The following is a 23,188-nucleotide window of genomic DNA, read 5'->3' on the forward strand; positions in this document are numbered from 1 at the left end:
AAATTATTTTGGCCAATGTGTGAATATTCACAGCTTCCCTTCGCAGATCAAATATCATATCTCATTGACAAGATAAGCATCACCAGCAATATTTTTTATTTTACATACGCTTCGTCCATTGAAAGCCAATACGCTGAAAGCATAAAGAAAAATTTGCAATATTCTTTAAACGACAAGTTAACATTATAAACACAAGTCCTCGATGAAAAATAGTTAATTCAATAACAAATGCTGGCCATACACAATATTTACATTGTCTTCGTAAGACAATCCCACATCTTATAAACCCAGTCATTATTATGACTTATGACAGATTATGAGCTATTAATGACTGCATCTACGAAAGTTTCCAGTGACAAATAACGCCACTAATGACAAATTATCAGTCAAGAAACTCGTTCGCGCATAACCGCGACCAACCGAGGACAAAAATAACTGTGGTTCCCGAAAGTTTATAAACTTCCTCGCGCTTCATAACGTCCCGATGTAACCTCTAGACGCGTTCCGAAGCTTCGCGACGAAGGCTCGATTCAGCAATCGCCTAGGGTGTTCCAATGAAAACGAGATTCCTCGGATTGACCCATTTTAGCCGCTGAAATTAACGAGCCTCGATGGGAATTGCGCGCCACTCAACCCAATTGCTTATTATCCCCGATTATCGACTGCACCTCGAGTAACTGCGACTTCGCAATGCGCAATGTGCGACAAAGGCCGTCTTCCTTTGGGAAGTCGTTCCCTCGTCGGATGGCAGCGAGGAGGGGGGAGGGGGGGAGGGAGGGAGGGAGGGAGGTCGAGTCGCTCGATGACAATGCGTTGCGATACGTAATGCCGACGAGCATTTGACGGCGGATATTTTCGTAGGCCAAGAAAGAGAGGCTACTCGAAATAAATAAAACTGCAGGCCCTGAGTATGAAACGAGGTTTTATTAATGGCGAACGTAATAGCATTAGAGACAAGCTGTACGGAACAATTACTCTCGCGCTGGTCTTATTAATTTTCAGTTCTAAATATACTTAGCCTGACGTCAAGCAACTCTGCCGCGCGATATTTGTAAAAATACTTATGCCATTTCTCCGGGTATTTTCAACGCAATATAATTTTCAACTATAAGCTTTGATCCTTCGTTTGATAGGCATTTGTAAAAATGCCGTTACCATGGGTTACCAACGTCACAAGAACTATTAAAAGATAAAAACAAAAACAAAAAAAAAAAGATATACACAGAATTCATTTCAAATAATGTTAATGATATTTTTTCGTACGGCTATTTAGGAATGAATATTTAACTATTACGTGAAAATGTGAATTTTATTAAAGGCCTATTAGCTATTAACATAATTACATACTTTTACTACTATCGACGTACATCAAGCATGGAAAAAAGATTTTTTCTTTTTTTTAATTAACCCACTAGTCCTCTTTAAAGATCCTATTGCCTCGACAATAATTATTACAATTTCAATATGTGTAATAACTTAATATTTAACTGTGATCGGATTGAACAATTCGGTAAAATTTTATTAACAAAATTTTTAAACGATAAAATACTTACTTATGCTGTAATCATTTAGTTTATTGTAATAATTATTCTACAAATAATGAAAGATTAGTGACACGCATTAACTTTTATTTTTACATGGAATTAATACATATGCAAATACTATCTCAGATTATAAAAAGTGAAAAAAATTAAGACTTAAATATTTTCTAATTTACGATAAAATTGGTCTCCACTTTTTTTTTCATTTCAGGAATCACATTTTGTTATGACATTCAGAAATAATAAGTCCATTTTGCATATAAAAATTCAAATACTTTCGAGTAAAGTTTACCATTATTTTTTTTATTTAAGAAAAAGTAAATCGTCATTGTCGTTAATGCAAACAGTATACCGTCATACCGAAGATCAATTACATTCTCAGAAAATCATTGTGTGATTTGGGTGGGTTTGTATTATCAGTAAGTATATGAATAACCGAGAGAATTTATAATCACTGTAATTATAACAACATCCTCGCCCTTAATACAACAGAAGATATAAAGTCCTTGCGATGCAAATAATGCATCAATATTTATAAGCACTTAGATTGTGCCTGAAAAAACGTAAAGTTTTGAAATTTATCGATACAAATATAATTCAATTCACTACATATTTGTCAATTAATCTATAACAAAGATATTTAAAATTCCTAAAATCTTAAAAACAAATTTCAATCGCCCTTAACATAGTTGCTAATTTAAGTATAGTAATTTAATTGTATTACGATGGCTTTTTATTTGATTAAATAATTATGAAATAACGTGCATTATTACGTGTATTAATAACAATTATTCTTATTATTTAGTTTGCACGTTAATAATATCTGCTGTTGCATGCTCTTTTTATTTTACCCTTTAAATAATGCCTAGTGTTTCTTTATTAGGTAAGATAGAGTCGATTTGCAAGATAGATTTGTCGGAAACATATACCAGACCATATGTTCTACATTCGTTGATTCCACTTTTGCAATAAATAACATATTCTTATTTTATGGATATTATTACAGATCTCAGTATTCACAGTAATAATTCATAATTGTATGATTCATATTATAACGATGCCATTGAATCGTTTCTTATAATATTTTCATAATCGTATATTATAGTCTCCTCCCATGTATCGTCTTGCACTATTATCACTTACATCCGAGTCACGTGTCCATCATCCACGTCGGCTCCTGAATTTGGGATTACGAGCTCCGTCCGATAGAGCACCAACAATCACCCATTCAAATTTTTATTACCGTAAAATTCGCTTAATTTCATTAATCGATCATTTCCCGCTGTCATTGTTAAGCTAGCGACTAATGGCAGTTACGTTAGGCATTCATAGCTCAAGTCGCTTCAATATTTATGATCGAAAATCTTTGTTTTAAATTACAAGCCAAATGTAGACCTAATTTATACTTCCTTAATTAAGTAAGAACGAGCAATAAAAGTCTTAAGTACAGTTTGTACTATAAATTTACTTAAGTCAAGTACAGAACTAATTTATGCCATTGCTCTTTCAGAAACTCACTTAGTTACTAATTATATTGCAAGGAGAGATTATGATCTCGTTAATACCGAGTTGGCCATGCGTGCGTGCGTTTTTCGCGCGAGTGCAGATCTCGCACAAGTAATCCGGTAAAATTACGTCATAAGGCATAGATAAAGGGTGAGTGTCGGGAATTGTCGTGTGCGCTAAAAATTATAAAAATAGGTGAGGGGTGATGAAGATATCAGTCCCTTATTGGCACGAGCAAATGACACACGATCTCTCCAAGGATAAACGAGACAGGAAGGGGAGAGAGGCGATGGCAGCAGGGAAAGAGAAACAACGAGAGATCTTATTGGCGCTGAAAAAAGACACGGGACGTAGATCGACCCACCGATTTTCTTTTCTAACGCGAATAGCACGAAAGTTTGTTCCATCGCATTAGCGACACATACCCGATTAGTCATTAGAGCTGTCAGCGAAAGTGGGTCGTTTGCTAAGAGAAAATAACGGCGAGGGGAAAGTGAGACGAGTGCCTCTTCTCTAAAAGCCACCTTGGCCGAGACGGTCGAACTCTTTCATCCAGATGGGAAGACGCAATCTATCGGGGCGTCCTTGCCGACGCCGTTGATGGTCCGCGCCCCCAAGAAGGCCACGGGGCTTGCGAGATCGTGGCTCACCAGGGCGAAACGAGCTGGAAGGTCGCTGATTGGTAGTAAGAGCGCGACTGTAGGCGTTTGGTCGACCGAGTCGAAGGCTAACAATCGCAACCCTCGGACGAGTCGCTTCGTCTCCTTGGCTCTCCTGTCGCAATTGGCGTGGGCGGCAAGGAGTGCGCACCTAGTGGCAATTAATGGGTATAGCTACGCGGAGAGAAGGAAGGATCGATGGAGATATTCGTTCTGGCTCTATGTATGTTTTATTCTCATGAGCAGAACTACCGAGACTGCTAGGGATGGACCACGTTTTCTGAGCTGCGGATTAGCCATTCGTCGACTCGAGGAAAGTTCGATGTGCTTGGAAGGTCGTTAAGTTCTTCGTTGTAATGTATGGGAGGTGGGGATAGGGGGAAGCCAGTTTTGAGGATAAATTGCGGCTATTTTTAATTTGTCTGACCAAATTATCCCGTCATAATTTACGTGTATGCATGCATAATGCATAATTCTTGGCATTACCTGAGACTTGTACGGTTGTGTTTAACAAAGTGGTACGATACCTATTGAAAAATATGCAAGCTTGACGTTGATTTACAAAATGTTCGTGCATTTTCGTGGCTATTTATTTTATATTGCAATTATGATTTTTGTAACATAATGAGTAAAAAGATGTACACGTAATTTTATCACCAACTGCGGCTACTTTCTCCAATTATTTACGTTGATGTTCAATGTAATTTTATTCGTAGCATAAACAGCATTTTATTATTTTATTATTATATTAAAATTCAATTATTATTCATATCTGGAATAACTGGATCCTGAACATTTAAAAACTTACAAGCTGTGTTTGTAAAGTGAGAAAATAAATATAAAATATTTTTAAGTTAAATCATAGCTTCCTTACTAAAAGTTAGTAATATTTATTAAATTATTCGTAATATTAAATAATTACAAGGGAAGTAATGATATTTATTGGCTTATAATTTTATAGCTTTAATCGAATGTGAGATTTAAAAGCTTCTATTATTCATAATATACAAGTTATATTAATGAACTATAATATTATGAGTATTTGAATTTAAATTTACTATCGGCATGTAAGATAAAAACAGGCTGATGTTTAAACCGCCAAACTCTTGTTGTAATAACTAAACTTTATAATTACAACTTGAGCAAATATTCGCAATATTTTACTAACTATGCTCTCAAACATATAGATCGTATAACTTTGAAATGAAATAAATCTATGAGTTTATAACTATTTATATATATATGTATGTATTTGTTAAAATTCACTATTGTCAATACCCGTGATCATCCAATATAATTATAATTCTTCTTAAAAATTAAATAAATAGATCACCAAAGTACAGCTCGAGGAAGATTCATGTGCAAGGTCAGACGTAGTCTCGTAGGATCCAATCGTCCATCCTACTCACCTTATCTTAAGCTCCGTCTAGCCGTCTTGGAATTTCAATATCAGCTAAAATCTGTAAAAGGATTGCAACAAAGCGTCTACTGCATCTCATGGTATCTTTCACGTGTCTCGCTCTCATGGTCGCTCTTTTCACTTTCACGTTTCCATGGCGCGGTTTCCACCTTTCGTGTGTTTTTATGAAATGTACTGCTTGCAAAAAAAACATTACGACTTCGCGGGATAAAATGACAACGACATGATAATGGCAACGCGATAAAAAATTTTAAACAAAATAATGGAGTTGTGTTGGCGTCATTATCGTGACGTCATTGCCTATTAACCCCGAATAAAGTAACGTAACGTTCTCACATATAGATCGATGGATACAGAACTTTCATTCCACCCCCCTTTCCATCATCAACTATAACGTCTACAATAGAAGGGTTATCTAATATTCCCTATATGTTATAAATATTAATGTATAAATTATGTCTATAAATATTATTAAGTCAACATTGGAAAAACTACTTTATGACATCAGGGATGCTAGCGGTCGATAAACTTTGCTAAATTTAGAAAATATTTGTTGTGTTCACTACGATACTGTGACATTTTATGAAAAAATTTCACTTTCATAAAGTGCATCCACAAACTTGAAATCTAATTTGCTCTCTTTAAAAAGAGAAACTATTTCCATATCTATACAATGATTATAATACGTATCATATAGAAAATATTTTTATAAATGCATTCAACTGGTAAAATAATATTATTTTAAAAATAAAATCGAACAAATGAATAGTTGTTAAAATGCTGTTTCAGAGATCAACCAGTGTAGGTATATCAATTAATATTTATGTTGTTTTATTTATAAATCCACTGTTTGAAATTTATTCTGTTACGTTTGCACATGTAAAAAAGTATCAATAAAGATAATGAAATCAGTAAAATATGTTTCTGAATATAACTTTTGATGTTATATTTTAAGGATTAACAGTAATATCATATTTAAGAAACGTTTAACATGTACTTTATTTAAAGAGATTTTATCCTGTTAATGGTTAAACTTTATACAAAGCACATTGCATTGTTGATACTCTCACGATAATATTCTTTATTAATGTAATAATAATTATACAATAATGTAAATATAAAATAGTTAAATAAAAATAATAATTGAAATATATAAGGAAATTTTTTATCCTTGATGATTTAATTCTTTAGATGAAACGACACGATTATATTTTTGCAATTATTTTGAAATAATTTTATTTTAAAATTGTTTTAATCAATGTAAAGGATTTTAATATACTTTTAATAAAATTTTTTTTATTCAAAATTTTTTTAAGATTTTCTTTTCCATGATTTTATATTAATAATAAACTTCATGTAATTAATCTTAGGGAGTATTTTATATTTACAAACGACATAATATATTAGGTAAGACCAGTAAGTGTATGAATATTTTGAACTATGTGAAATTACATGAGTGATGATATGATATCTAGGCAGGTTGACTTAAATACGTGGAAATTAAATTATGCAATACTGCGTAATGTTAATTATTGTCCAATGGTAATCAACTGCGCAATTAAACATATAATTGGTATTCCACGTGTAATCCACAATATTATCTAATTAAATGACAAGGACAATTTTTGTTCTAATAATTTATCAAAATAGAATTCTTATACAATAGATGATATAAATCTTGATTTCATTATTTTTTAACAAACTTTGTAAAATACTTTATTGACATTAGTTGTTTAAAATTAGTTGACAGTGCATATTGAGCATAGCTCCATAAATTAATTTAATCATTTTAAGAAATATTAAATTGTATAAATTTATTAATCAATATTTAAATGAGATTTTTATCTTACGTTCAAAAGGATTTCAATTAAAAACACAAATGAGTTTAAACATGATAAAAATAATAACTACAATACTTATAATAACAATTCATGGTTATATTATAATGGAACTAAAATTTTTTTTCATTAATATTAATTGAAAAATAATATACTTTATTTTTATTTTTATTTAACGTAACAATCAATTGCTAAAGGTATTACAAATATGATTTATATGATATGATTCGTCTCTCTTCTTAATTTCTGTCTCTGCAATTAGTTTTGCGACAAATGTATGCCTGTACTTTATGCTATAGCATCATAAATTGATTATATTTATGAAAGTTTTCTAGTAAAACTATTAAGTCAATAAATCTTGAATACGATATCCAATAATGTATTAATTTTTATATAAAACATATATAAAATTATGATTTATAATTATGAATTATGTAAGATAGAAATTAAAATATCAAATACGTCATTCAGGTACAGCGGAATATAAATATTGGAAATTTATTATTACAATTAGTAAGCATGTTGCGACAAATAACAGAATTTAAGAAAAAAATGGCATAATTTATACAAAAAAATATTCTAATATAAATATTTTAAAAGACTATTATTTAAATCAAACACAAATGTATTTAAAAACATAATGAAAATGAAAGTTAACACTGTTTCGCTATTGGAAACCGATAAATTCTAAATATAAAAAAATTAGGGAGAGAGGGTTAGTGAATAGAAAGTAAACTGGAGAAAAATGTATTGCCCTTATATTTAGTAAGACTATAAATATCAAATTTATATAAAATGGTGATTATATATAGGTACACAAATACATAATATATATCAGATTATTATTATTACATACATATATGTGTGTGTATATTATTGGAAAGACTGGGGGGGGGGAGAAAGAAGCAGAATAAACAGATAAGAAAAAGATAATAAGATAGAAATTGTTACGCTAGATTGGCATGATTATATAGAGGATAAATATATATACAGAAGTGATCTTAGAAGAATGAATTTAGATTAAAAGTGGTATATAGAATTATATTGAATTATATAGAATTATCCAAAAAAAAGTTGAAGTTCATGGGAGTCATTAAAAAAAAAAAAAACTTAAAGGGCTTATTGATCGTAGGCAGCTATATAAAAAGACTTTAATTTTCTTAATGGAATTGTTATATATTTTATAAAAATTTATAAAATATATAACAATTCTTTCATTGATATATATTACATCTTCATATATATTTTGTCTGAAAATCATTATCTTTATCTTTAATAAACTATTTGGCGAAAGAAACTTTATAATTTGAAAATAATCTTCACTTCATCGGGTATTATGACAAGCATTTTTTAAACAATCTAATTAACATATTTATCTCCGATTATTTATCAATTTAAACCAAATGATCGTTGCAACTTCAGTAATATAATTCGTATTTCAGAATTCAAATAACAGAGACACCTTCACATATGAAGCACCAATCTTAAATTTCATTAATTGACAGGAAATATTATATCAGATATAATGTAATTAAACGAGTTGCCGCAAATAATAGTAAATATATAAAAGTAGATCTCTTAATCTAAAACTAAACATGAATTATCATTTAATACAATCTTATGAGCTAAATATAAATTTAATCAGAAAAATGGATAATGGAGGTCTGTGAAAATGATGGATATTCGTTATTAATATCTTCTTTCGACAAGTTTGAATCTTCTATAAATATAATGTTGACGTCGCAGACACGATATTATTACATGAAATCGCATGTTTTACTTCCCCGTATGTGTACCGAGGAGTCGATTCTCAGCCGAGTTCAGGGGCTCTCTTTCTCTTTCATATTTATATTCTCGATCATACCTGAGCCTCGGTGACTCTTTCTCTCTCTCTCTCTCTCTCTCTCTCTCTCTCCCTCTCTCTCTCACTCTCTCTCTCTCTCTCTCTCTGGCTATCTGTATTTGCGCGCGTGCGTGCGTGCGTGCGTGCGTGCTTTCTTGCTTGGTCGCTTGCGTGCGTGTGCGCTTGCGTGTAAGGGAACGAGACCCAGATAAAGACAACATGCCCGACAAGCCTTAGCTATTTCTGGCTTGAATAATCTAGCTGGTCGGTCAATCCTCCGTCTAGTGTCAGCTATTTTTAGAAACAGGTTGTGTGCAGCCGTACAACATGTAGAGAGAAAAAAGTAAGGGTATAAAAAAGGCAACTAAACGCATTTAATGTTTTTTGGTAATTCAGTTTTACCGAATGATGGAGAAAGGAGGGAATAATGAATGATATGCGATCATTTAGATATCAAATATTATATTATACAGTTTTTTATTAAACAGATTGTTAACGTTAATGATGTTATAAAGAAGAATTTTTCATATTTATTATGTATTGACTAATGAAAAATGAATATCAGAAAGACACATTGAATAATGTTAGATATTGGCATCGATAACATGAAATAATTATAATAGATCTGTTCAGGTCATTCATAAACTTATATAAAACTAGTTTATAATTTAAAAAATATTGATTAACAATGAATTACAAAGGATTTTAAATTATATTGTTGGTAATTAATTGACTTTAAGAAGTTAGTAATTGTTGATATTTTAATGTATCGTAAACAATTATAATCTTTTAATAGTATTTGTAAAATTTTTATTGATTTTAAGTAAATTGCAATTATTGATATTTTGATTAAAATTGCAATTGCCTATAAAATGAATGTGTACTTTATTTTGTTCCATTTTCTTATTTTTTTCGTTGTAATAAACGCACTGGAATTCTCTACAATCTATATTTAAGTAATAATAAAGACGTCGATTTTATTCAAGATAAATGCCTCTTCTTTTTTACGAACTAAGCAGCAAATTTTTTTTCTCTCTTTCATTCAATCTCATAAACTACTACGCCAAGAGGTATGCATCTACTTCATGTTTTTAATCTTTTGTTTCCATTGGCTACCTGATGTTTGGTCGTTTGCTCGAAGCGAAGTCTTGATGTTTCTACATGTTTTTTCTGTAGCAACGACTACTTTGTATTAAATGAAATGAAATTTTCAACAAACTGTATGTTTCATTCGCAATAAATCCTACATCTACATTCAAATACATATTAATATAGATAGACAAGCAGGCATTATATCATTGCAAATTTACCAATGGTTTTTAAATTCCATGATTAAGATAAAAGAAATCTTAATTATCGGAAATGAAAGTAAGTTTATTAGCATTTAAAGCCCAATTGTGAATATTAATTACATTTTAAAGGGAAACTATATACACTAGGAATGTAAATAATAGTATATCGATGACTTGGCATATTCTACAATACTTAACAACAATAGAAACAAATTGATTTAAAGCGAAATCGTTAATTCCCAAGAGATTAGCAAATACATGAGCCTAATACACATACTATATATACATATACTAATATACATACCTAATATACGTACAAACATACAGCTTAACATACATACATAATATATAATTTAAAGATCGTATAAAGCTATTAATGACAAAGGCATACTCTTACCTCTTATAATAATTGACAAAATATAGTCTGTTCGCGCAAATATGTTGAAATTCATCGACCAAATGCTGAATAATTTTGCACGATCTATTCAATAGAAGGGCAACGAGGCTGCAGATGTTGAGAACGATCGGGAAAGCAATAACTTTTGTACAAGCGTAAAGGATTGGCCGCAGGAGCGAGATTCGCTTTATTGTGCTTGTTGGCCGCGTGTCGCTGACCTGGCCAACACGATACGGATGCTACTGCGTCGTTCCTGCGGACGATCGTCGAGAAAACTTGTAGCGCCGATCGTTTTTCGTCCTCTCCATGTGTGCAAATGCGAGGCTAAATAAAGCGAAAGAAATCGCGGGATATGTAAAATATTCGCCATGAATGTTCATAAGTGTAGTTTTGATAATGTGAGTTGTGACGTCGCTTCTTTAACGAATTATCATCAATGAATTGGAGGAGTTATTATTATATAATAAGTATGGGACTCGTAGCGCCAACGGCTAAATTGGCAGTGGCTTAATTGTACCTATCGCACGCCTTGACGAGCCGTAAAAATTAGCGCAATGCCGGAATATTTGCGTGTCGAATGCAATTTAATGCTAACGCCCTTCCAGTATTATGTATTCCATATTGTTCGTCCGGTCCGTTTAGCTGGCAATTTATAAAAAGCGTAATAATAAAGAGCATTGCTGGAAAATCGTTTTAAAAAATTGCACGCGAGATGATTAATAATAATTAAAATCTTGTCAAAAATTAATTTTATACGATAGGGTATCGTAAAATAGTAATTATCGTTATTTGAAATAAGGATAATTGCAATTTTTAAATGATAAGCCGTCTTTTTCAGAAATGTCGTATTAAAAATAAATCGACGACTCTTTTCGTTACACGAGTTCTCATTTACCAAGGCCTATTAGTTTAAATAATTCGATCGATTAGTTTAATAATCGTATCATAATTCTACCGAACGAGTTGCTTCTTTAAGGATAATATCACATCGGATCGCTAAGCAGAAGGCTGATCTATCGAGCCTGCATGATTCATTCGGCAAATTAGAAAACTCGGGCACCGAGTGTCATGTAAATAAGGGGATAAAGGATGACGCTTCTCCGAGAAGTGATTTCGATTGCTTTTCTTTCCACTGGCAGCTGCTTAATTTTAATTTATACAGCCTGTGATATACGGGGCTCCAAGTAAATTGATTTTATTTTTGGAGTCCAAGTACTCGAACCCGACGTCACAGATAGCCTCGCTGGTTTCTCATGGATTCTGGCATGCGGGCTTACGATAGCACAAATATCTCAAAGCGCATCTATGACAAACGCATCGTTCGTCACGGCGACATTAATGCACTTATGTATGTTTTCCGCCATTGTAAGGCGCTTATTGGGTGATATTGCTTCTTAGGCACTAGTTACGTGCGCTTTATAATCGAAGGTTTATTCCAATTGGTAGCCGGAGTCGGATTTGCGTCAATTTTTATAAAAGACGTAACAACGAAGCATTGAAAGGTCACAGTTGTCGTATAGTAATGCCAGTCAGAGATTTATTAAGTTGAAATAATGAATCGCATTGCAATTCTTTAGAACGGATATAATAAAAATATGCTCTTTCTCGATAAGCGTAAGAAAATTATCGATTATAAATAAGTGCGTCAGGGATAAAGAGACTGATTTCTTTGCGGGCAATCTTCTTCGGGAAATCGACTCGGCCGGTAAAAGTTAACGATCGATTTCGATCGACAATCAAAGCGCTCCATTCGAATCGCCAAATCGTCTCTTAAATATCATATATGCGAGGCGACGAAATAAGTCATACGTCAAGCATTCTTGCCTAGAAATTCGACACAAGCTCACGTCCACGCGACGAAAACTCTTCGCGAGAGCAAGCGGGAGAAAGAGAGTCGTGCCAGCCTTTCGTAATTAGTACAAGGACTCGTTTGTTCGTCGAGTAACGGAGTAGTAATCATGCGACAGGAGCCACGTGACGATGGCGTGGCTCAACAATGGCATGGAATATGCCATACTCTAGATCGAAAGGAAGTTCACGTTACTTCGTCATCGCCGACTCGGGCTTCCTTTACCCTTCTCGTAGCCTCCTCGGGCAACGGCGTGCTGAATCTATGCTCGACGGAAAGTTCCTCGCCCCTTCGCGGCGCATCCCCATCGTTACGGAAACTCTCCGCTCGCGCATTTTTCCACTGAAGAATATAAGCGATGGAAATTTTCACGGCAGCGGCGGCTATTCCATACGGCCTAGTCCAGTTGTACGTAGACGCGAGCGAGCCCGCGTCGTTCCGACAATTGATTAATTATGCCGAAAAGGGAAGAATATTCGGATGTGCTTGTTAAAGCTGCTCATGTAATATTGATTAATAATTACATTTGCGTAATATGCTGAGCAAGTTGGAATTGAGCTACATCGAGCAGCCATATCACTTTACATTAGATTTGCAATTGAAAGGAAAATAATATTCCAATTCCACGTAAACTTTCCTTATCGGTTATATTTAATTTATTATTCAAATTGTAGTTACGCGATACCGTGATATATTCAATTCTATGACAATTTGTTGAATTTCTTTGTATAATACAAAATTAATAAGCCCTGTTTTAATGCATTCATCAATGTGAGCTTTCCATGTACTAAATAGAACTTATCATCTTTGGTTTACTCAGTTGGGTAGATGTTATAATGTGACTTTATAATTGTTTATAATTCATCGTGTTTAAATATTACTGTACATTAAATTAAAATATTTTTATGCCTAATTATAAATATTGGTTTACTTGAATTTCATTAGTTTCAAACTGTTTAATCAACAAGCATTTACCGCCATAACAGAATTTGACATTGTGATTATAATTTTTTTAATTAACTATTAATTATACTTTAATATAAAACAAAACAAAAAACACTTTGTTCTAGGCATTACCTATAATCAAAATAATTAAACATTTGAAAAAATTCTTATTATCAATATATTTGCTTTGAGTTAATAATACATACACAGTGTTATGTGTGTAGTTTCTTTAGTTTAGTAATTAAAAGGCTTTATACGATCTGCATGTAAAAATGATATAAAGCCATAGTTATTATGTTTTAATATTTATTATTTTCAAGATTACATATGAGGGAGGACTTTCTTAAATATAGCTTTAAGACTGTTTATATTGATTAAATGAAATTTTCAATGTAACGCAACGATACTCTCATACGTTTTCAAATATAAATAAGATAAAAAGATTGTCTACGTATAACTTAGTTATAATATATAATTTTGAAGAAAAATTAATAAATAAGCCAGTTGTTATAAAAATATTTTAGAGTATAGGCATTCAGAGTCGTATATTTACTCATATATTTTTGCGTTAAAAAATTCATTAGTTTCGAGTAGTTAGAATTACATTCATTAAAATAAATTAAAATATATGAAAAATATATGAAAAATAACACTTTTTAATGTATTTCACAAAATTATTTACTTGCCTGTCTACATCAGCATTAAGTTTCCACTTGTAACTATGAAGTTATTAAAATTTGTTATAACTTTAATGTTATTAAGTAACAATATAAAAAATTAATTAAATAATTGTGGTCATATTCAATTAATTAGTTTGCGAATCACTATAAAATTAAATATTATCAATTCTAACTATCCGTATAATTAATATACATTGTTTTGTTTTGATTAAAAATTTTCCAGATATTTATACATAATTAATCCTTTTTCGTTCCAACGCAAAGAATATGATTATTTATAAATTTTTATTGATGAATAATTTTCGGTTAATTTTTTAAATAGGCTTTTTAATAACATTTAATTCGATTCTAATGAATTATTATAATAGTTTTTCATTTCTTGGAATTGGTTAATCACGAGAAATTAATATTTTTTATTTTTACTATTATTATATTAACACGACTAACACGACTTATTTTATAATGATAAAGAAAAATATTTTTCTACTAATAAGTAAACTTGTATTTATTAACTAAATTGTGTTTTTTCGTAAAATGGAAGATTATTTTATTCTTGGATTGATATAATTCAAGAAATGATTCCCGATATTTAAACTCTTATTGTAATTCATCGCTAAAAATAAAATTATAAAATAATTTCTGTAATTAAAGTTAGAAAGTGATAGAATTTTATTGCGGGTCCATTTGTTCATTCAAAATGACAAATTTTGATGTAAAAAGAGAAGAAAAATGTTGAAAACATTCATGCAAACTAAATCGAAATCTAATTGCAATAATAAAAAAGGGCCCGAAATTTTTACTTGGATTTTGACTTGGATGAGCCATATATTGGAATCAAAATGTTACTAGGATACCTTTATAATTTTTGTCCGATTTTATTTATTAAATATCCGTAGCTTGAATTGGAGGAAAACTTCAAAACTTGTTGGCTTCTGTGGATTCTATCCCGCTCTCTTTCCATGGAAATTTTTGCTTATTGTCTGCATCTATCAGATAATTGTTTGGTGTCTTAGAAACACTTAATATATATATATATATATATATATATTGTTTATACTTTTTCTAAATTATTGTCATAATTTCCAGTGACAGAATTTATCGACTAATTATAAAATATTTTTTTTTGCTAACTACAAATAACTAATTGCACAAGTAATATACAAGTATAAACAGCAATATTTATTTCACCTTCTATTGAATATTAGTATTCATTATAGAATTTATAGATAAAATTTTAATGATTAATTTTTTATTCTTGACTATTCTTGGTTTCCTTAATTTTTTTTATTGATATCTTTTGAAAATCTAAAAATAGCTCGTTTAAAATTATTTAATTATCTTAAAAAATTAAACGCAAATGTTTTTACTGATCAGATTATGTACGATATTGAGCTATAAAATATCATTTACACGTCAAGTAATGAATCATATACCCAAAACCTAAAGAATAACAATTATATACTCAATAACAATTACAATATTCGATAATAATACTTATGAAATAAGAATAAAAAAAAATTGATTTATATATAAATTAAATTATTTATATATATTTAATTAAAAACTTTTATAAGAGTATTATTTTCAAGTATAACTTGTATTAACCCCTTTTTTTTCCTGACACGCCAACAAAAAATATAAAAATCTTGTTCTAGATAAGCTAAAATAAAGTATTACTAACATTTAACAGACACTTTCTAATTTTTGTCAGACGCAACTTTAGCTTTTCTTCTTTTACATTGTTTTTATTATTAGCGTAGTTATAATACTGGTTTGTCTCTATTGCTATTGCTCATTGCCAATTACATTTGGATTTCCACTACTGTTATCGAATGATTAAATCCCTAATCTCTACTTTCCAAAGATCCAATGTTCTGGATACATGTAAAGTGAAATTTCTCGAATAATGACTTCAATTTATTGTTAAAATATTAGTAAAATATTTTAAAGTCGATAAAAGCATGATTATTAAAAAACAGATTCTTATAAAATGTATATTAGAAAATAATAAGCAATAATTTATCATCGATCAGAATAAATATTTTGTTTATTTTAATATTTTTCTATTTATTAAACAGTTAACTCAAGCTGTACCTCAATTTTGTTTATTTTTTTTGCTAAATTCTGAATTAATATGGCTTTACGAAGTTATTAATTCTTTTATAATTATACGGGTCCTCAATTGCTAGTAGATCTCAATTCTATTTATTTTTATCTCTTACAGTTATAAAACTTTATCTTCTTTCAACATATCGCTTTGACACGTTATTATATATAAATTAGATTTTTAATTGGTAATAATTTTTACTCGGTGATCTATAAATTTATTTTATTTCTGAAATATTAAATGGATTCATAAATTAATGAATATTGTAGATAACTTGAATTTATTATCATAAATTTATCATAGTTGCTTTTTATCTTCATTAATAAATTGTACGTTAATTTACATGTTCATAACAATTATTAATAATGCATATTTATTAACAATCTTGTGTAGTTGTTATAGAATAAATATTTTAACCGTACATGAACAGTGCATTTTTTAATTTATATTATATTTATAAACTTTTATTATTAAATGAAGTAATTAAACAATTCGAATGAAAGATTGAAGGTAATCCAGAATTTTTGATATTAGATACAATGATTAGGGCGCAACAGTTGAAGCTGAATATGTGTCCATTTCTCTTTCTAAGATAAATTGGCGCCCAATATAATTGACCGACAGATCATTATATTACTTATACAAGCTGTCAGATTTGACGATAACCATTGTATTAATGACGGATCAAATATGTTATTGAAAAGTTTCATTTATCGCTGAATATTATTGTATTCAGTGTTATCACTATAAAAAATATGCATCTATACATACATATATATTATTTATTATGCCAGTAAAGGGAGTTATAGTTAAACGAATTGAGAATATAATAAAAACGATTAGAAGAAGCAAAATTAGAAAAATTAGAGACGTATAGTTTTATAATAACCATTCATCAGAGGGAGAACTAGTAAAAAACATTAGACATGCCTACACTTGAATCTTCCACAAAGAAAGCATACAAAGTCAGATACAAACTAGTAAGACAAGCTCTTGTATGGGGTTCTCGTAGCAGACTAAGAGATTGCAGAACTGCACATATGGTCCTGAACCTTTCAGGAGCTTCATTGCAGGGATGTAGAAAAGAGGCGGAACCAGTATTAGCGAACGCCGTGAAGGGGCAAACGGACAAAGGAGTTATCCCGATATATTTTAAAAGGATAGTATGATAGTGATCTTCTGCAGATTCATGAGAGCTAACTGAAATATTTTTACTATCGGATAATTTTAAAAAATATTACTATTTTATTGTATCCTGTCAACTATAACATTCTAAAATAATTAGTAAATTAATATTATTATTCAATGAATCTCATTACCTTCGATAAATAAAACATGCGTCTTAAAACTTTTATACGTTCACTCAATTTGTTTATAAGCTGATATTGAAATTTTTCTATAACATAAATAAATAAAGAGAGCTCATAATATAGGCTATTTTATAAATTAGCATTCACAATAAAGTTATACATCTAAATTACTTATTAATATACTATAACTTTGAACGAGCTCTAAGAAAATGTTCGTTTCAAATTAACTACGTAACTTGACTCCGCTGAATTAGTATATAATTTAGTAAAGTCATCCTGAATTAATTAAAGTTTTCTATAATTAATGAAAACGTATGCGTTTAATAAAAAATTAAAAATCTTAATTACCTATGAAAATATGTTTATAAAATTTAATGATTTTACTTTATAACGAATATAGTCAGTTAAAGTCACTCGCAGATTAGATAATTATTTAAGAGATTCTTCATTTCTCTTCGAGGAAAAAGAATAAATTATCTATTCACCAATATTAAGAGATGACGCTACTTAGTATCTTAGTCTTTTATGAATATTCGCGAATTCAAATATTCATATTCATATTATAATTTAAGAGTAGCGTATATTTTACAAAGTGTAATTGATTTATTTATGACAACAATGAAAAGCATCGGTCCAAAAATTTTCATACAATAAACCGTACATCAGAATATTAAATATCACTTATAGCATATATATGTATATATATATATATATATATTTAATATATATTTAATATATTCATTTAATGAAGAATTTATATAGATCTTACATAGATTAAGTAAAGAGTACATTTTATTACTCTTATATTAATTTTTCTTTTCTCTTTTACAAATACGTAAATATATAAGTACACATCTACTTTTTCAAATAATTAGTTATTTTCCTTTTTTTCTTATTTTCTTACATTCCTCGTATCTGTATACATATTTGTATTCTGTCGAGGTCACTCCAATAATAAAGGGTCTAACTTGCCTGCACTTAACTATGAATGAATGAAACCGTCTGAGTACGAAGTATAAGGATGAGGGGTTAAGTCGCATATCGTATTCACTTCTTACAACATTTTCTTATTTTATTCCTGAATCGTAATCAATAGATTCCTTGTATACTTTGCTGGGAGGAAAAAGAAACAGATCGATATATATATATATATATATATATATATATGAAGAATGAGGGTCCTTTTCTTAAATTTTCGTTTCTCAGGCTCGTGTACAAATGTGCGTGTCAAACTGCATCTAAGTATATTCATACAAGTATTTAATTAAACTAAACGCAAATTTATATAAATTTTCATTGAAATTTCATATATAATAATGTAATCGTTCATTGCTTTGGTCACGGACTAAGTGGCAGAATAAATATGTCGATCCAAAGATTATTTACCGCTACCCGTTTATATTGCATTAATATAAATATTATTTTTAATTGATCTATATTCAAAAGTAAAATAATATTACCAATTGCTTAAGCTAAATGATAATTGACGTAAGCAAGCAAGTGTAAAAATATAAATCGATGACAAATTTATAATAATTTTATAATAACAATTGTCTTTTAAACTAACTATTCTGTAAAAAAAAATTATTTAACGAGTCTGAAAAAATGCATTAAAAAATTACGTCTTTACGTCTTAATTTGTTATTTTTTATTTTCTAAAAAATATTTAAAAAATACTTTACCTATATAATAAGCATACACGTATACAATTATAATTATTATAAGACTCAAATACTGAATCATCTTTCTATATTATTGCATATTAAGATTTACATTCACATTTATATAAATCATTTGTATTTGCCCTGTTAATCTCAGCTAAAATTATTATAAAAATTGAATTAGATTTACACATTCATCATTTGCATGCTCCACGGAGACAACAATGTATAGTACGGATAAAGTAAGAAAAACATTAGAGGGAGAAAAAATAAACGTCAAGCAATTATTGCACAATGAGAAATATGCTCGATGTGCACGAGTCATAAAAGATTGTATGACTGTCTGAAAAAAGCATGAAATATCAACTAATGCGTTACAAATTTTCGGAGAATCGCTTAATACAAGTATCTAATGCGAATTTTTTCAATAAAGTTTGTATAGATCGCTTACAACTATGATTTATCAACAAGAATATATTTTTTTATGAACAACATATTATTATATAAAGCTATATTATAGTTTGCCAAGTGAAGAAATTAGCATATTCAAATTTTTTCGATCCTGAAATAATTTACACCCATTGTAACGATTAAGATTTTTCAGTATCTTTTTTTATTTGATTAAATTATCAAGATAATTTTAGTTTTCTACAATACAAAAGGTTACTAACAGATGCATTCAAGTTTTCCTAAAGTAAACATACATTTACTCTACAAAGCAAATTATTTTTCATTAAAATATATAAGAGTATGTTTAATTACCAATGTTGATCATTCATCCATACACCTATAGAAAATTTTCTATTCGTATAAAATTGGAAAAATGTTATAAAAATATTTTGTTATTAATATGTCGATATCTTAAATGAGTAAAGTCATATCCTAGTATTAGATAAATAAATAAAATTTAACTTAATTATGAAGAAACACTTTTACATCTTCAGTCTAGGCAACATATGTCAATTTTCACATTGCATAAGTGAATAATGTAGATATTATTTTAATTAGCAAATAAGATATAATTTTCTTAATAATCGTATAAATTGAAGATAAATATTAAAAAAACTTTTCTACTGTCTATATGAAAATAGATATTGGAATAAATATTTTGAATTTATATAATTGAAATTTCACACCTTAATTAAAAATCAAGAATCGTCGAAAACTAGATTAAATATAAAATTATATGTTCGGTTTGATACCAAAGACTTAAGATAAATTTAGTTCTATTTGTACAACATGATTGATTATAATTGAAGAAATTATATTGAAATTATTTGACGTTTAAATTTTTGTACTTTGTACAATATCAATAAAGTTAATACTATGTTCGTACTATTACTAAATTATACATTATACGCACAGTTTATTCTTTACTTAATACATAAAAGCACAAAAACTGTTAAATTTGCGGTGCTATAATATATCTAATCAAGATCATCTTTTTCCGTACATATATTAATTAATATATGTACACTGTAATTCCTTTTTTTTTCGTTCATTGAACGTGTCATGTATTTTTGTATCTTTATTGTGGTGACTCGTAATTAATTTCTTTATTCTCTTATTCTTAGTAAGCTTTCTAGTACTGGATCACTCTGGAACAAAGATAATGCTAATTTAAAAAATGTTTGGTTAAGAAAAATAGGTGATCGTTTCAATTACTGGAGCAACTAAATCTAGTGTATATACGTTATAATAAAAGTTATGATGATGTGTGCTCAGCTGAAGAAACTAGTATCAAATTTATCTCAGCTACAATAATACTGATGTATACATAAATGTATGTCTATCTATTTTTCTTACCATAGAAAATAGTGATTAATTAGCCTATTTAACAGTATAACAGCTTTAAGCTTGTATATTAATTGTTTTTATGCGAATGTTTTTAAAAATAATTAATATTTAGTTATTTAATGGCAGATGGTATATATTTTTAAATCATATACTGTTATATCAAACTGACTTTAATTCCAATATATGACAATGCATACAATACAGTTCACATTACATTTATTATCTTATATGTGTATAGTAATCGCTTATACTTCGAGCGAAGATAAATAGTAAAACAAAGAAGATATAAGAATATGCTATAGCTCACCGAGTGCATATCTCTGTTACTTGCATTTCCTCAATAATTATTGTTAATATACTGTATAGCAAATGTTCATTCGCCAAATTTTGGCTAATTAAATATAAACTTTGTATCATGCTTAGTCTGAAACTTCAAGTACTTTTCAAATATAAATCACGGCTTACTTACAACGATATCATTAGTAAAAAATTAATTACTCGTTTGTTCGTATAAACTCAATTGTATGTTAAATTAATTCACCGATACCATTTGAGTATACGAGTGTTTAAATCGACATTTTATTAAAAAGCAGTAGATATTTGGAATAAAATTATATTTTTAGAATTAAAAGTACTATATTTATGTAAGCATAACATGAAATTTGGCTGTCGATAATAATAAGTTAAATTTCAGTTAAAGACAGTTTTAAAATGATCATATTAAAGTATAAATTATTATCAATTGCAATGTCTTTTCTCACTAAAGTATTAATGGTATCTATATAATTGTTAACATATCACTAATGATATATCGATGCTTAAGATTAAAATTTTTAAATATTAATTGCGAAAGCAGCGATTAGCGAATACTTTTACTACATGCTATGTTTACGTCAAATAATACTATAATTGAACATGCTTTATGATAATATTTTTCATACGAATTAAACCTTAATGATGAAGTTTAAAATGTTCATTATTTACTTAAAATTATATTACAATGTTAGTGATTTGTTACTCGTTTTATACATGACAGTAATTTGCAATTGATATATTTTACAACATTTTTTGCGTAAATATCATTTATAAGTTGAATTTATAATCACATGTTATAATGCATCTGGAGTACATGTATTATTTTTCATATATATATACTTTTATAGAATATAATTTTTATTAAAAAGATTGATAGACTTCCAATAATAAAACAATATAATAAAATTTTCAATTTGTAATGCAGCAAATATTTCAATAAATCATTAATATTTATTAATTATAACTTTTATAATTTGCATTTAATTTATTGTTATAAATATTTTCATGCACATTTCGTAATGCAAGGTAGAGATTGAGCTAGACACGTAACTTGCAATTGATGTGGCATTTGAAATGTACGAATCTCTGAAACAACAATTTCGTATAACTTATAAAATGAAATAAATGGTAAGTCGGTGAATGTAAGGCTGATGCTTTCCGATGTTCGTCTGCTTACGAAATTTACTATTTATTTTAATACAAATATCTGTTGCACCGATAAATTGCCATGAAATGGCGATTTCTCATTTATCATATTAAAATTCATTCCCCATGTCGTAGAATATTTATAAAAAATTCACATTCACCTTTCTTCGACTCGCGAACTAAATTAACAGTAAATTAAAATTATAAATTATTGATTAACATGGACAGATAGATTATGATTGTGACATTTTTATTAATAAAAGAAATACCTTAGCAGATACAGATCTAAGAATTTGAAAGCAATAAATATATCGAACACGAGACAATTCTCTCTATCATTCCGTGTCATTATATGGTATAGTAGTCTCATGTAAGCGATAGTCCAAGTTCACGCTCGATTGCATCTCCCCCAGTCATAGCTTTACCTCGACTTAGTTCGATGCTCGTAAAAGCCATAAAAGCTGACGCGTTTCTTGATAGAGACTTTGACGCGAGTCTCTCAGTACAAGTGATGACTCCACCGGGAGGATAAATGAGATCCGGCCTCGCAACCTTTTCTTGACTTTACCGGTGCAGCCTACGTCTGCTCTTATATCGGAATCGTGGAAAAATTCAATCGCAGCCCGGTGAAGTCGGCTTGTCCGAATGATCCAACAAGTTCATCAAAACCGTTAAGCTATATTTTTCGTATTTTCCGTTTTGTTTTGGTTTTGTTTTTGTTTTTGGCCGGCGGTCATGAGAGAACTTTGCACGCTCTCCGAAAGCAATTACATTATGCCTTCCCCAATGTTGTCTTTGTAGATTCGATGCTCACTGTTACATATATTACCTAGAAATATTGTATCAACAGGTTTACCTTTCCATTTCTTTCAAATACGATAA

General features: G+C 29.4%; 1 protein-coding gene across 1 annotated transcript in view; it reads left to right on the forward strand.

Annotated features, from left to right (window-relative positions):
* LOC105362377 (uncharacterized) overlaps positions 1 to 23,188 on the forward strand; it is a 154,725-nt gene that overhangs the window by 83,889 nt on the left and 47,648 nt on the right. The gene's annotated exons all lie outside the window — the stretch shown is intronic.

Source organism: Ceratosolen solmsi, unplaced genomic scaffold (genome assembly GCF_000503995.2).
Source record: "Ceratosolen solmsi marchali unplaced genomic scaffold, CerSol_1.0 scaffold35, whole genome shotgun sequence".
In the NCBI taxonomy this organism is placed as follows: Eukaryota; Metazoa; Arthropoda; class Insecta; order Hymenoptera; family Agaonidae; genus Ceratosolen; species Ceratosolen solmsi.